The sequence below is a fragment of the Chinchilla lanigera genome, unplaced genomic scaffold, assembly GCF_000276665.1.
Source record: "Chinchilla lanigera isolate Chin_1 unplaced genomic scaffold, ChiLan1.0 scaffold00117, whole genome shotgun sequence".
Classification (NCBI taxonomy): Eukaryota; Metazoa; Chordata; class Mammalia; order Rodentia; family Chinchillidae; genus Chinchilla; species Chinchilla lanigera.
The window spans coordinates 2,208,759-2,225,686 of record NW_004955518.1 but is presented as its reverse complement, the minus strand read 5'-3'; the positions used below and the strand labels follow the sequence as shown (position 1 = coordinate 2,225,686).

The window sequence follows — 16,928 nt, the reverse complement described above, 5'->3', positions numbered from 1 at the left end:
CACACAGTAAAGCAGGAGTTGACATATTGGCCCTTGGGTCAAGCTGATGTCTATTTCCATTATCAGAGTTTTATCGGAGCACATCTACATCTACTTGTTCACTGAATGTCTGTGACTGCGTTCGTGCTAGTAGAGTTTCGTAAATGGGAAAAAGATCAAATGGTCCTGAAGTCTAGCATTTTTATTATCTGGCCTCTTACACAAAACTTTTCTAAATTCTTGAACTTGGTGTGTATCCTTATAAGTCCATTATAAACTATATATATGTTTTTAGGATTTTACTAGAATGTTTACGTTTTGTGTTTTCATGTCTATAATGAGGAAAAAATAAACACAAAAGTTTCACAGCATCTGAATGACTTCCCTGAAACATGGTTGTAGTGTTTTGGTTTTTAATGTCTGCATCTACATTTGGGTTACTGGTCCTGTTAGAAACATGAGAAAGTGGACAAACCTCACAGAAGGCTAGAAAAAGTTCTTTTAGTAACATCAGGGCTGTGTTAACTACGTTGCCGTTATGGCTTATATATAGGTGACCCCTCAAAGCCTCATGCACTCATAGGTGGGGCTTTTGGGAATGACTGGATAATGTGTGTGATACTGGATTAGTCCACTGGTTGATTTAGCACAGTTCTGGGTGTGAATGATGGATTTACTGAAGAGGGAAGGCTCATGCTGGGGGTAGGTATCACCAACTGATAGGCTTATATGGAATAAAAAGGAAAAGAAGAAGGAAGGCCCTGCTGCTTCCTAAGTGCTATGCCATGGATTGCTTCTCCTCTGCCATGCCAGCCTGCCTTGGAGCCAGTCGACAATGGACTGAAACATCTACAAACTGAACCAAAATAAACCTGTTATCCTTTAACTTGTGGGTATTGTCCCAGCAATGAGAAAGTAACTGAGACACTTGTCTTTGACATAGAGGCATCTTCTCTTGAGACAGATAAACTTAGCATCAGAAGAAAATACACAGGTTTGATATATCAGGAAAAAATAAAAATCTTTCTATTTAGAAATTATAAGGATTCTGATGGAGAATTTAAGTACCAAAAGTCATGTGGGTTCCTTTCTCTGAGAACGAAGAGTCACTGAGTAGAAACAGCTAGTGGTAAGATAACAACCTTTTGTGGCAAGTGCTATTATTTTCCCCAACTTTCAGATGAGCTAACAAGCTTAAAGCAGAGCAATAATTTGCCCATGATCACACAAATAACTGGTGGCAGAGCTGAGATTTCACCCAAACCTCATTTGGCAAGTTCCTGGGAGACATTTCTCCTGAAGGCTTCTGGGAAAAATGTGCTTCTCCTGAAAGAGCATCTCGGCCAGAGAACTATCTTTTCCCTCCAGCAGTGATGTGATGCATCCTCTCAACAAGGGTACCACCAAGGATAGTAGAGGGGCAAGGGAGAAAGGGCAAAGGTTTTCAATGATATCGCTGAGCTGTCCACCCCAACCGCTCCACAGCTAGCCCAACCTCTGGACTTTGTGTTGCATGAGATAATGAATTTCCCAAGTGTCTGTGCTAATATGAGTCAGATGTTTTGTGGAGATAGTTTTTGTAGGGAGGCAACAGCCTGGTTGCTTTACATTAGCATGATGTGTGGGCACATCTGAGAATCAACCACGATGTTCATTGTACTCTTTTTCTTAGGCTGCCTAATTTGCTTGCATTTCTTTTTCTTCATCTGTAAATGGCAGATCTCAAGATCTCGTAGGATGAAGGTTCAGTGCATCTGGCCAGTGGAGAATGTTCAGTATTTTATTAGTTGAGTTTTTCTGCTGATGTCTCAAGTGTACTGATTGTACAAGGAGAGCTTTTTAAGGTGTGATTGTAGTTGCTGTAATTCTTCCTCTCTACCATTCCTCAACTCTGCACTGTGGTAAGGAACGAGGTGGGAATACTCCACAAAGTTTAAATGTTCTTTTATCTTCTATTCTTATCCTTAGACTCCTCTCTATTTCTCTGTTGAACTTATATACTTGATAATAAAACTACATTAAATCCAGAGTATTAAGATGTTATGAAGTTTCATTAGTAAAAAGAGAAAATTGAGTTTCATTGAAAATTCACAGTTTCCATCTATGTTCCATCAATGTTCTCCACCCTGTTAGTCTTTGTTACTGATGTTTCTTTTAGGTTATTTTATTTTTTTAATAGCAGAATTCCTTTTTCTGAATTGTTAGTGAGTTTTATTTAAATGAAGTGAAAAAAGACAAGCTTTTACAAACTGCAAAACTCATGCACTTAAACAACTGTGACCCTTCCTACAAAAGCAGAAAACACAGACATTACAGATCAAATGTGTGTCCTTCCTATGAGTCATGTGTGGAAGCTGTAACTCCCAGTGTAGACTGTCTTGGAATATGGGATTTCTTCTAAGGAAGTAATTAAGGTTAAATGAGGCCCTAAGAGTGGGACTGTGATCCACTAAGATTAGTGCCCTTTTAAGAAGATAAAGCAGAGAAGTTTCCCTCTTTCTCTCCACCTTGTGCAAACAGTCTTCAAGCAAGGAAGAGAATCTGACCATATTGGCACTTAGTCTTGGACTTCTAGTCTCCAGAAATCTGATAAAATAAACTGCTGTTATTTAAGCCACCCAGTCTGTAGTATTTTGTTATAGCAGTCTGAGCTGACTAATGTAATACACCTTCTCAGTTAAGTGTTCCTGTAACACCACATCTGCTGGAGGAATATCAGATACACAGGCTTTGGCTTTTTCACGTACTAATGTTTAGGCTGGGCTTCTCCTATTTGCTTTGTCTGCTCACCTCATCTTTGGTGCAAATGTAGGTGACAGATAGATCTTTGGTGCAAATGTAGGTGACAGATAGAATGACACATGGAGGTTAGCACTAGGAATTGTAAAATCGAGTAAAAGAAAACTGGTTTGCAGGGCTGGTTTGCGTGAATTATTTCTATTCTTCTGGCTCTCCCCCCATCCCTCCCATTGTCACGTGTATCATGCCACTGGATATAGTTCATAGTTCCTTTTGAATTGATTAGGAGAGTCACAGGTACTGTGGCATGTTTCTTTACCAGTGAAAGAACATCAGCCCCACTTGGGAGATAAAGTGCTGGTGTGTCTTCAGCACTGTGTGAATACAAAGACACTGCTGGTTTGTTGGCATCTCTGGTGGAATGCCACAGGAAGTGCAATGTGGTTCATTGCATAGCCAGTTTTGGCTTAATTCTCCAGGTTCTACTTATTTATTGCAGCCTCAAAACTCTGAAAATATAGTAAAAACTATAAAATATCAATGGGTTAAAGGAGTCTGACCTATAAAAATGTGACAACATTCAGACCAACAATTTGTGTGAATTTTATTTGTTATAAAACAATAATATAACCCTTCCAATGTCTTAAAGGAAAAATAGTACTTAAAATTCTTTCACCCAAATACAGTTGTCTTCATTTTCCATATTTCCAGGCAGGTTTGACTCTACATCTACATTTTTGAATAGTTGTAACCAGAACACATATATACTTGTGAATAGTAGTGCATTATTGAGATTCTTAATTTGACATTCTCAATTTCAATTATTTGCCTTGGGTTTCAAAGATCATACTATTTTGTCATTTTTGTAGAGATTTTAATTTGAAAAGGCCAGATTCCAAAGCTAGTGTGCAAGGAAATAAGAATCATACCTTTGGTGAGCAAGCCCAGTCCACTCTTCCCGGGACCTGTATTTCAATACAAATTTTTTTTCATATGGAGCTTGCATGGAATTCTCATGAAGTAGCAAAACATTATTTCTTTTCAGATTTAGGTAAGTACACTAATGATGTAATGCACTAATAATGTAATGCAGCGTAGGGTTAACTTTATTGGTAGAATTTTTTATAGCTTTATAAGCAAATGCCAAATACATAAATTCATTAGAGTCTTGGATTACTTCAATTTTTCAGTTACTGCATTATAAGGGGGAAATTGTATGCTGCAGTGGTTTCCGCTTATTTGCAAGGATATTGGGCCATATTCCTCATGACAGTCAACAGTGTACTATATTCTACCTCTTCAAGTAACAGTTTACTTCTTCTAAATATTTTTCAGAGTGCTACATAATTTACATAAAGATCACATTAAATGGCAGCACAATAGCCCATTCATTTGCTGTTTGACCATTTCCCAACTTGGGATTGAACTACTTCATGTTAAAGTAATTCTCAATTTTTCCCCACTAAAGATAATTTTGCATTGATAAATACTGTCCTCTTACAAAATGCTTTTTTAGGTAAAATCCCCTAGAGGTAGGTAAAAGGGGATGAACTTTTTTTATAACTTTTTTTTTAGGTATCAGGGATTGAACTCAGGGCCTTTTTACTGAGTTACCAAGCATCTGTGCTTAAAAAAACAATTTTTAAAAAAAATTTGAGATAGGGTTTCACTAAGTTGTTAAGTTGCCAGGCTGTGCTCAAATTTGCGATCCTCCTGCCTCAGCCTCCCAGAGCTCTGAGATTTAAGGCACGTGCCATCACTCTCAGCTTATGACTGTTGATATATTTTATTGTTTTCTAAAAGATGTATGCAGACTTGCAATATGATCATCAGTGTATTCATTCCAGCTGAGTAATGCAAAGTAGATGACACTGCATATGATAATAAATAGTTTTTCTATTAAATGGGTATAAAATGATTTAATATTATATTACTGTCTAATACCTTGGTTTATGCCTAGGTTGAACATTGTAAATTTATTTAAAATTCAAACTTCCTTTTTAAGTTGTCTATCTGCAGCATCCTAGAGGCCGAGGCAAGAGGATAGCAAGTTGCAGCACAGCCTGGGCAACTTAGCAATACCTTATCTCAAAACTAAAAATAGTTTTTAAGGAAGCTCCAGGAATGTTGCTCAGTGCAGAGGCCCTAGGTTCAATTCCCAGTACCAGGTGGGAAAAAAAAGTAATGTATCTGTTCTTATCCCTTGCTAGATTTTTTTAGAGGCTCATTCTAGGCATTGGAGTAAAACGTTTGAATCCTAGCACTCTCATTTTTAGCTGTATAATTCTGAGCAAGTTACCACCCATCTGTCTGCTCACCTGAAAATGAAAGCAGTAACTTATCTCTCATGCTGTCATCCCCAGGATTCATCAGGACAGCTCATGTGAAGAGATGAGGAGCACACATACTGGGATTACTTCTTTAGTTTTTAACTACGCTATCTGCTTGGGTTTTGTTAGTTGGCTTTTATTACAGCCTGACCCTTCCTTCAGCGACGTCCTGATACAGTGCTCTCCAGATACACCTCTTGGCAGCCTGACGACTTCTCTCGTCTGCCAACCCACTCTTCACAGGGAGTGTCGTGGCCGTGTCTGGCTGTGTCAGAATTTCACATATGTCTTTGGCCTCTGGCTCACTGCCCTGCCTTCCTTCTTTCTCGCAGACTCCTACTCACCCTTCAAACCTAGTATCCAGGAGTCTCCCTGCCCCTCCAGCTTAACTTCACTTCTCTTTCTCTGATGGACCCCTGTGTGCATCTCTATTAGAGCATTCACTGCACTGTTCTGCAGTGTTGATTTCCTTGTACTTTTCTCCCAATAAACTCTAAGCTCTGTCTTTAATTTGATTTTACAGCCTCACTTTATATAGTGCTCAATAAATATTCTCTGAATGAATTAATCAGTACCTACCTTACTCATCAGGAATGGATCCAAGTGCTTCAAAAGGGAAAGAAAAGCCACTTTCCTGGGGCAAATGTTTGCCACCATTGGGATTGGTTGGATTAGGGCAGCATTGTGAGAGAAAGGATCTCATGTAGCCAGGAATAGCTCTAGAGTTGTAAATTGTGGAGTTACAAAATACCTGTATGATCTCACTGACCCTGCAATCGCCAGTCACGGTTCTGATTTCCTAAAACCTCAAAGGCAAAGAATTGCTGGAGGCTACCATGCTGAATGGTATATGATACATAGTCTGAAGGCAAACCCAAAAGAGGAATCCCTAAATTATAATGGGCAGTGTCTGTATTGGAGGAAGTGATTAATTCGCCAAGATGAGTATTTTGAAAGTGACAACATCTATTCAGATGATTAAGTTCTGATGTAATTGTCTGAAAAATAAAAATAGGTGTGTGTTTTGGTACATTTCTAAGTGCTAGAAAATCCATAGCTAAGGAGTATAGGTAGAGTTTAATCTGGGAAGCCTTAGAATAAGCAAAGCTTTAGTTAGCTTTTGAAAGAAATGGGTAAGTGGAGAGTGAGCATTTCCAGAAGTGGGTAGAACAAAACTAAGACCCAGGATGTGAGAGGCAGTTTGGATGGCACAGACGAAAGTAAGGGAGGAGACAGGCCAGGTGGCTTCCGGAAGGACTGGAGGGCCCCTCCAAAAGTTTCTTATTGGTGCAAGCTGTGCAGCCGCTCGAGGGAAAGTCAGGGGCTCACTGTCTCATATGAGGGTCATAGAAGCAAAATGTAGGAAAGGAATTTAGGTGTAAGTGATTTTCCAAAGTAGTGTTCACTAGAAAAGTCCACCAGGGAGAGAGGGATGCAGAATAGGACAGGGGAGGGGCCCGGCGAAGAAGATGTCTCTCTTAGAGAGTGTCTCTGCCCGACTCATGGCAGGGGTGTGATGGTCTCTTCATAAGCACACCGCACCACGTGGTGGTCCCCATATTAAGGCAGGGGCTGGCCCTTTGTGCCAGTGTCTGGCTATCCACCATCCCCAGAGGCAGGCTGTGCTCTGGTCCACTAAGAGAAACTTTCAGCAGCTGTGAGCTGCGAGCACCAGAGCGCCAGCAGCTGGGAACAGGGATCCCCATTTGGCAAAGGGGGTCTGAACAAGGTCTTAACACCTTTACTACACTGATAGCTGGATCTGATGAGTTCTTTCTCTTCCCAACCCCTCATGCTTGAGTCCTTGTTCCTTTGTAAGACATCTACAGATTCTCTTCTGTGAAGCTGCCCCTAGTCTCACCGGTACTGGAAACTCATTTCTTTCTTCAGACATCCTACGACACTTCATCCTTATCTCACTTGGTGGTTAGGTGGTTAGGAACCACGTCTCATTCATAGCTTTGTATTATATTGACACCAGTGTGGTGGTGTTCCATAGAGGGGACAATGATTTTGCATAGGATGGGTTTCAAGTGATGCTTTGGCCTCAAATACAAAAGACTTTAGTTACAAATCCATTTTCTCTGGGTGAACTACTGAATAGTCTGGGATTATGAGACCACACCTCTGAAAAGCCTTTTCTGGTCTTTTTTCTCCTTGAGTGTTAAGGTACTCTTTTATTTATTCTTTTGTTTGGGTGCTATTAGCACGACTTGCACAGATGAAATTATAGTAACTCTGGATGCTTTCAAAAGACTTCCTTTTGCATTACCCAGTGTCCAATCTCACAGATCGATGTTGAGCCTATGAATCTGGTGCTGAAGTGATGAATTTGACGTGCCCATGAATACATGCATCTGCCACTCTGTGGCCTGCAGCCAGGCTGCAATTCTGAGCCTGCCTTCTGGACTCTGTTTTGAGAAGGCCCTGTAGGAAAGCCTGCCAACTGCTTATCAGTGCAGAGTAACAAGATGCCATGGAAATTGCCCCATAGTCTCCTTTTGTCCTTCAAAGTACCTGGCATTGCCTCTGTACCTTTCACATCTTGAAGGAAGACATAAATGAGGTTGTGTAAGGCTTCCAAAGGCAGCATGGCACTGGTGACTGGCCTGCTGGCCTCAGCCTGTTGGGTGTTTGGTCTAAGGGTGTAGAGTGGTGGGGTCAGAAAGGAGTCCTTATTCTGGCAGAAAGACAATGTTTACTGTATGTGTTCCCTTGGAAGAACATCTGGGAAGGTATGTGTTTCATCACATTATGCAACCTGATATACTCTGTACAGGTTGGATTCCTGACTTACCATGCCTATTTTAATCAAACCCAATCCTTTTAGAAATGTTATTGGCATAGATGTGAAACAGGTGTTTCATAAAGCCTCTGTTGCCAACTGTGACAGCACTGAACTTTTTGTACCCCACACCACCCAAAGACCCAATATGTTACCCAGGCAACATAAAGGAAACTAGAGGATTTTTTAAAAAAGCAGTGAATTCTGCTTTGCTTTTTCCACTTGAGGAGTCTTATGGAGTTAGGTGTTTTCCATGAGCAAAGCTACTCACTGGCCAGAGAGAGACAAACAGATATTAACTATCGGCAATCTGGGTGCCCATTTTGGACTAGGCGGTGCTTATGCAGATGGGAATAATTAACTCTGGAAATGCTGACCACGCTACTGTTAAAGCCCTTTCTAAATTATTGGTGCCAGGCTCCTCCTAGGCCCCTCATTCCAGGTCACTGCAAGATGCAATTGTCCAGTGGCCAGGTACTCTGCTCACACCACATTGACCTGCTGACAGCAAACATCATTAGCAATTGTTTCTCTTTTTGTATCCTTGGAGGGGACAGTTTGTTGTTTTTCTCAGGTGCCACTAACTTCTTATTGTCTCTAGTCATTTAAACTAAGAAAATATTTTAAATGACTCCATTTACTAAGAATCACAGTGTTGGCTCTATCTCCACTTTTTGTGGCATGCTGGTTAATTTTGTCTGGCTTGGCTTGCTTGGATTCCTTTGGACATATGATCTTTATGAATAAAACATTCAAGGGCCAAATGTTTTTGTGTGATAACTTGATGTGATTATCAGTGGAGACTGACATAAAGTGTAGATCAGGCAGGTGCTTCTCTGCCAAAGTGAGACCTGGGAACAGCTGTGGTGTAGTGGAAGGAATCCTCAAACCCGGAGTCCAAAGACTTTGTCCAAACAGCCAGTCTGTCATTAACAAGATTCTCAATCAGGCAAATGTCTTTCTTTGTATAACAATTTGTAACACTCATAATTTTGCTCTTTCTGGAGGAAGATTATGCTTCCTGGTCCCATGGTGCCAGGCATGGCCATGTGGTTTTTGGCACCCCTCACTCCTGTGGAAAGACTACACGTCTCTGCCCTATTGATGTCAGACTTGGCTATGAGATTTGCTTTGGCTGGCAAAAGTGCGCATGAGGAATTGTGCCACTATTGTAGAGATGCTTTCAATCCATTGTACGTTCTGCAGTTCCTCTCCATTATTGGGTCTTAGACTGAAGAAGACATGGAGGAGGACAGTAGCTGACCCATCAGACACATGTGACAGGAGTAAGAAATGAACCTTTGTTGAGGTGAATACTGAGATGTTCCGGTCATATGTTATTTGGCATCATTTAGTTTAAACTGATTAAAATAATTGGGAATAATATGCTTTTTGTGAGAAATATTTAGAGTTAACTTAAACGTGTATTGTACACCTATAACATACCAGGTACTGTGTTCCAGGATCGAGGGATATACAGTTACATAAGACGTGGGACCTGTCTTCCAGACCTAATAGTCACAGACAATGTATAGTGATAGATCTATGGCATTTGCAAGGAAATCAGCCTGGGCCACTGCATTTGCAAGTTTAGGAAAACCTCTTAATATCTGATTTCCCTGAGAAAATTCTGAAAGAACAGTGAAAAGAGAATAGCAAGATTGTACACTGATGTGGAGGTGGGGAAGCTCAATGCGATCAGTCACTAGTTGAAATAACCATTTCTTTGTACCTTAGCCCTACACAACAACATATCTTATTCAAACCCTTGCGAAAATATTTTATTTCAATTGCATGTGGTTATTTGCAAGTAGTCAACAGTAGAAATGCAGATTATCCAAGAACCAAGGGTATGTGGTCCATGACATGCCAGTACTTGACACCAAGTATGGCCCATCATTTGATAAATAGTTACTCTAAAGTTAAAGAATGGTACTACCTCATAAATGCAAAGAGATCCACGACAGACTTGTTCTGGGTACCTGAAAGAGGAAGTCAGTCGCAGAGATTCATCATAGATAGGGGGCTGGAAGAATGCAGGGCAATCTCAGCAGTCTGGAAAGGCTCCATTTCTCACCGAGAATGGTTCCTGTTTCTCTCTAGAAGGTGACTTTGCCATCAACTCTGGTGCCTCCTCACTTGATCTTTCCTGGTTCTGTTTTGCCACTGTGCTGATCTGGCCCTTTTCTACGGGTCTGTGTTGGTTAATTTCGAGTCAGCTTGACTAAGCAATGAGGTGGGTGCCCAGCTGGATGATCAAATATTATTTTGGATTTTTCTGTGCAGGCATTTTTGAACAAGGTTAAAATGTGAATCAGTAGATTAAGTAAAGCAGACAGCTTTCCTTTAGGTGAGTTGAAGCTTTGAATAGAGTAGAAGGGCTGATCCTGTCTGAGTAAGAGGACCTCTTACCTACCATCTTTTGAACAGGGACATTGACTCTCCTGGGTCTCCAGTTTGCCAACTGCACTACTTGGAATTTGTCAGCCTCTATGATTGCACGAGCCAGCTCCTTGTGACAAACCTCTCCCTATGTGTAAATACACACAGACCCTCAGCCTATTGGTTCTGACTCTCAGGAGAACCATTTCTCCCACAGTGGTTGTTTAGCCTTAGGCTCTCAGGTACTTTCACTCTACTTTGTAGTTCTAATACCAGTCCTGCTGGAGAACAACTCTAGTTTGCTCTGGGCCAGGAGACACTGGTTCAGTCATAGGAATCCCCCCCGCCCCCACACAGTCAGGGCAGGTTCCAAAGGCACCATGGGGGAGGAGCGAGTGAGTAACATCCTCTCAGTTCTCCTCTCCAGCTAAGGCAAGATGCTTCACCTTTGTCTGCTCAGCTGCAGGGCTACACTACTGTGGGACCACTATGGAGTTTCTTATTTGCTTTTTAATTAAAAAAAAAAATCAGGAAATGTAACACTTTGAGCCCATTCTTACAAATGCACTTTAAGGCATACGAGGGACAGTACAATTGTTCTGCCATTGTCCTCCTGGAGCACTGGGCCAAGAATCACTAAAATGAGGTTTGTTAGGTGCTCTGCTACTTACCACACATGACATTGGGCACGCCTCTTCCCTTTCTGCTGCATCAGTTTTCTCTTCTGTAAAATGGATCGATGTGTACCACTGGAGATATTTTGAGATGGCGTCAGGCAAAATCCCATAATTTTTATCTGGACATAAATTTTAACACTGTTGAAGAAGATGGGACATCATAATTAGAAGATGCTACAGAGAACACAGAGCCTGACTTTTTATTGTAAGGATAATGGAACTGAGGCCCAGAGAGAGAGCATTGTCGCTGTGGACATAAATAATGGTTCTCACAGCTCCGTGGTTTGTTCTGGCCTGACCTTTCCACCCTCCATGAGGTGGTTTGCTTCCTTAGCTGGGGAGGTCATGATCTCTAGGCTGCTTCACCTCCCCCTCCTTTTAAGGCTTTCTTTCCTTTCCCCCCGGATCATTCCTTGGACCCCCTGATCTTCCCTTATAAGGAAGCCAGGGAGCCCAGCTGCTCCAGAACTGCCAAGGGCAGGCATGCAAACTCCTATGGCAGGAAGAGTCAAGAGTTGCAGATCTAAGTGAGGGTTGGGTCCTGCAGCAAGAAAAACCACACACCACACAGGCGCACAGCCCTGTGGCCAGGGTTTTGGGGAGTGCAGTCTGGCACTACCAAGCCTGGGATGTCCAGAAAACACCATTTGATCTAACGCCATAGTGGCTTTTTAAAAAAAACTCACACTGCAGTGCCTTTAATCGCTCTTGGCTCCGATTCTGCAGGTTAATTTCCTGACATCTAAGGAGCTGTATTTGGCGTGTGTAACTTCCTGCCTTTTATGTCAGAGCCTGTGAACTGACGGAATTGTGGAGCGAGCCAAGAGAACTCGGGGTGGGGGCAGTCTCGGAGACTCCCTTCCTACTTTTATTTTATTTAGCCACATACTCACCCTTAGTCACTTTCTTTCCTTCGATAAGAACACAATAGAAGGCTCCTTATGTAAGATGTTGTAGTGGGCAGAGTGGGTTGGGAGAGGGACTGTCTGTGTATTGAAGTCTTCAGAGTGGTTTTAATTTGCAGACTCTACAGAGGTGCCTAATCATGACTGTGGGGAGCTGTCACTGAGGGGCAAGACTCTGTTCCCGCTCCTGGGTCTCGTCATTTGTGTTCCCCACTACTCAAAAGTTCCTGGCGGCCCTGGTCTCATCCCCTGATCTGTTGCTAACTCCTCTACACCCCTGCTCTCTCCACCTTCCCACGATGACCTCTTTAGCTTTTTATTTACCCATTCCTTTTATCTGTCTGACAGCTCCATTTTATCAGTTTGCTCAGCTGTTTGTTTGTTCTTTCTGTGGGTGAGCTGTGTGCTTTCTAGAAGCTTCTGGACAGCTGGGCTGCACCTCGCTGACTTAGTGCCTCGGGTGGCCAGAGCAGACAGACACCCAGTGGAGTGTTTGATTGTGGCAGATGTTGCACTGCTTACCTGAGGCAGGGGTGGTGGAGGACAGAGGGGACTGTGGTTGGGCTCAATTAGCATTTCAGACACCCACATGGCAACTGCAAAGTAGTTATTTTGGAACACAAATGTGGAGAAAACAAACTATTCCCTTTTACAGAGAAGGGGCTAAATTCCTTAGCTCAGGAGATGTGGCCCTCGTGGCTTTAGGACCATTCAGAGAAAGTCAGTGGGACGGACCTTGGAGACCTCCTCCGGCAAGCCCACCCGAGCTTGGGGCTCTATCAGCAGTTTTGTCTTTTGTTTTTATAGTCACTAAATGCTCAGTGCCCAAGTCAGTCTTTGCATTTAGTAAGTGAGGAGAGCTGACTCTGGGAATGACTGCAGTGACTTGCACTCTGACATCTCACAGAAGAGCAACTGAGCTCCACAGAAGTATGGAATTGGGAAACCTATCTTCTGCTCCCAAGGGAGTGGTGATTTCATGTAATTGTTTTGCGTGTGGACCACTGACAGCTTCAAAGACACCTGAGCTGGGTATGAGGCCCTGTGGAAATTCCTGAGGACTTCCCCAATGGGTGAGAACAGCCCAGGTGAACTCTACAGGACACTTCCTGCCATTTTGTGGTGATGAGGAGCCTTGCTGGGATTCCCAGGAGTCTCCTTTAGAGAGCTGGGTCTCCACAATCCGAACATCCAGAGATGCTTGGCCAGAGACAAATGCTCCCAAAAGCAGTATTCTTGGCTACATCCCCTCAGAGTTGTCCCCAGAGGGTGTCAGGAAGGGGAGGTATCGTGTGTGGATACCAGGGTTCTCCATCTGGAAGATTTACTTAAAAAAATCTACCCTGTCAGCAATTAAAAAAGAAAAATCTAGCCATGAGATTCTTAGAAACAAAACAACTCGGGACAAAATAATGCCTTTGTTTGGGAATTCCCACAGCCTTGTAACTCCTTGCATCCTTCTTCTCTCCCTCTGTTTCTTTGATTCTGTCTCTTTGCCACTCTTGGTTTAATTTCTGGAACACACACGCACACACAGGACACACCTGTGTGTGCACTATACATAGTTAATTCTTCCCTTCGATTTCCATGATCAGCAACCTTGCTTCTTTCCTTCTGCAGCACAGATGACCCCCAGGGAGGTGGGGAGGGACACTAGGCACAGAAGCTGGACAGATGGAGGAATCAAGTTCTCCTGATGAGAACCCTGTATTCCAAAGGACCGACTTGGAAGCAGCCAGAGCCTCCCAAGGGAAGAACTGAGGAAAGATGAGGGGCCACTTGTATTCCCAGTGGAATACACAGCAGGTGCAGAGGGGACAGTGGTGTCACTGGCGAGAGGCCCAGGAACAGTCATCAGAGACAAACTGTGGAAGTGACCCCTCCCACAGATGCCTGCTCCTCCCACTCAGGCCATCTCTTTTCTTGCCCCTGCCTAGTGGGAAGGTCCTGAGGTTTGGGATTTCCAAAGGCTTGGGCTGCAGTATCCAGCCCCGTCCCAAGTTAGGTTCTAGGCCAGAAGAGCAGAATGAGGAGAGAACTGAGCCAATGGACAGTTTTTCCTTTGTCTGAGGGGAAAGACTAGTGATAAGAGTCCAATTCTAGAACCTTCTTAAGCAAGACAGTTTTTAGTCCTGAAATCAGGGTTTCTTTTACTAGGAGAAAAAAGATTGTTCATAGCACTGAGGCTAGGTAATACCATGATTTCTAATTTAGCACTTCTTTTCACTCTTTCCTATTTCCTGTACCACCTCACTACCTTTCCAGGGTGTTTGTAGGAATAAAGAGAATGTATGTGATTGCTGTGAGCTCCTTAAAAGGAAAGTGCTATATAAACAGAGTATTTCTATATGTGCTTATAAGCTATGTCTTCTCTGGCTAGAAGAGCTTTATTCATGGAGCTAAATAAAACCAGTTTCTTTGGAATAATAGCAATCTCAAAGGACCTAAGCAGTGTAAAAACTGTGTTTGGGGAAATATTTGAGTTAGGAAAAAAACTGTTTCTAGCATCAGTTTTTGCCCCTGGCTTTGTGGAATTTTAATTTTTACCTTATTCTTTTTGTTTTACCTTGATCCAAGCACATGCACACACACCACCTTCCCTGCATAACCCACAATATGGCTCCAGGCAACAGTGTGTCCGTAAATGTTTAACACCTGGCTCTTTGGGTGGGGGTGGTAGAGATGCCCTAATTTGCAGTTTGTGCCAATTTTTGTGACGCAAATACTCCTTAGCATGACCAGTTTCAAGCCATCAGCATGACTGATAGTGGAATGGATACACAGTGGCCACAATTATATGGCTTTCCCACCACACAGGTAAACTTGACCTAGATAACTCCAGAACACAGACAGTAGTAGTAAAGTGTAGTAAACTAGGAAGTGATGCATTTTGGGAATTTTATTACATTTCAAAAACAGCTTAGCTAATTGTGATATATATGATTTAGTTTTTAACGGTGTCTGAGTTAACAACTGGCTTGAGAAACTTCAGAAAATGTAACAGTTCGCTGTCTTTAGCTGGTATGAGCTGGCTTCAGAAAACCCATGGTTAAGATGTTGACCTTGATGTGTCCTTGACTCCTCTGAAACTTCTGGCTCACTTTGCCAGACATCTGCTGGCATTTCCACCTGGATGCCACATTGTGATGGTAAAGTAAATGGCTAGAAATGTAAATTTCTCATTTCTTCACTAGTATCCCTTTCTGATTTTACCCAAGTCAAAAGTCTTGAAGTCACCACTGTTCCTTCTGCTCTTGCTGTTTTCCTGTTTGCTAGCCAACTGTTATCAGGTCTTCCTTTGCAACAGTGTTTCCAACTGTGTTCTCAAACTTGGCTGTACACCAGAATCACCTGGGGAGGTTTGAACAAGTAGTAGTTCAGGGTTCTGCTCCTGGATGTCCTGAGTTAACTGCACGGAAGTATGGACTGGGTCGTATGATTTTGGAAAGCTCATCTGGATTTAATGTACAGCCAGGGCTGAGAAGCATTCTCCTTTACCTAGCTCTGTAGTACCATTCTCTTGTTCAGTATAAGAAAACATCGGCTTAGAAATCTAGTAGGACTGGGTGTGCTTCTTGGTTTTGTCACCCACAGGAGCATTCTTTTTAAACTCTCTCACATTCTCTTTAGACAACTTTAAAGTGAAAACAATAAGCCCTTTCACATGAAGTTATGTAAAAATGGGCTTATTTCTGCACTTGGCTTAATGAAAGTAATGTTCCTCCCTTATCTTTTAGTGGTTCCCTGTTCTCTCTCTCTTTCACCCTTTCTCTTCTGTCTGTCTTTCTATCTATCTATCTATCTATCTATCTATCTATCTATCTATCTATCTATCTACCTATCTATCTATCTATCCTCTATCTCAGACAACACTGCTAAAATGATCATTCTTAAAAGTCAAAACTATGTTCAAAACCCCAAGCTAGCTTTCTGTTAGCTACGTAGAAACCCCATCTACTCTGTTTGCTATGCACAGCCCTCTGGAATCTCAGCCAGTGCTCCTCCCAGCCTCACCTCTCACCAGGAAGAACACTCCTGTCCACCAGGCTGGAACTTCTTTCATGATTGGAAATCCACTCGATGCTTTTGTGCTCCTGCTTTTCGTCTCATGCGACTCTGTGATACACTTCCAGAATATCCTCTCTGCCCTCTCTGCCAGGAGAAAACCTGTCCACTCATTACCCACCACCTCTCACCACTTCCAGGAAGTTCCGTCCCTGCCACTATCCTGGGTATGTCTCTTTTTTTCAGGTTGTCTTAGTCCCTGCTCTCTGCATCTTTTGCTCGAAACATTTGTGCTCCCCTCATAGCATTTAGACGTTCACATTTTAGATTCTCAGACTGAAGCCTCATAGATGACAGACAGGGACTTCTCTCCACTCACAGCCAAGGTTATCCATCTCTGGGAATGTGGTCATCAAGGGTGGCTGATTGTGTAGAGTATAATTAGCCCTATACCTGAGAGTCACTGCTTTCTGGAGCTACTCAGGTTAGAGGAAAAGACCAAGTAACTCTGAGATTTTGGCCACTGGTTTTAGGTTGGATAGAGTCTTCCTGTACCATCTTGTCCCTTCCTCTGCCCTCCAAATCTGCTCTTGGGATGACCGCACCCGCTGGCGCTTCAGTCCCTCCTGGGCACTCACAGTGACCATCCTGGGGCCTGCATGTTCATTGCTGTGACTCTCTCCTCTACCCTGCTGGCACCAGCGCTCAGTAGTATGGAAACAGTTCAGTACGGGGACAAAGGTCTTTGCTGCTCCTCTGTCTCTGCTGCCAGCATTCCCTGGGAGAACTGCAAAGAGCAGGACAAGGCCTTGCTTCAACCCTGGCATTCACCTGCATACTTAAAAAACACAAACCTAATGGTACTCACGATGACAAAAGAGTTACTTTTGTAGTAGCTGATTTTAAAATTGTGTCTAATAAAAGTGACCATCTTTACCTAGTTTTTTCAATATCTTATTACTGTAGTGTACACATTTTATTTCATGTTTTGAGGCAAGGCCTGCCTACGTAGTTCAGGCTAGCCTGGAGCTCTCTATATACCCCAGGCTGGCCTCAGACTTGTGGTGATCTTTCTGCCTCAGCCTCCTGAGTGCTAGGATTCCAGGTGAGCCACCTTGCCGGCTTG

At 42.8% G+C, this 16,928-nt stretch overlaps 1 long non-coding RNA gene across 1 annotated transcript in view; it reads right to left on the bottom strand.

Moving 5' to 3' along the window:
• The window catches only part of LOC106147099, a 55,011-nt gene extending 49,661 nt beyond the window's left edge, over positions 1-5,350 (bottom strand). The window contains exons 1-2 of the long non-coding RNA XR_001231849.1: positions 5,037-5,350; positions 3,648-3,683 (exon numbers count right to left, since the gene is read on the bottom strand). This is a non-coding gene — a long non-coding RNA (uncharacterized LOC106147099). The remainder of the gene's footprint in view (positions 1-3,647; positions 3,684-5,036) is intronic.
• Positions 5,351-16,928: the final 11,578 nt, after the last annotated feature.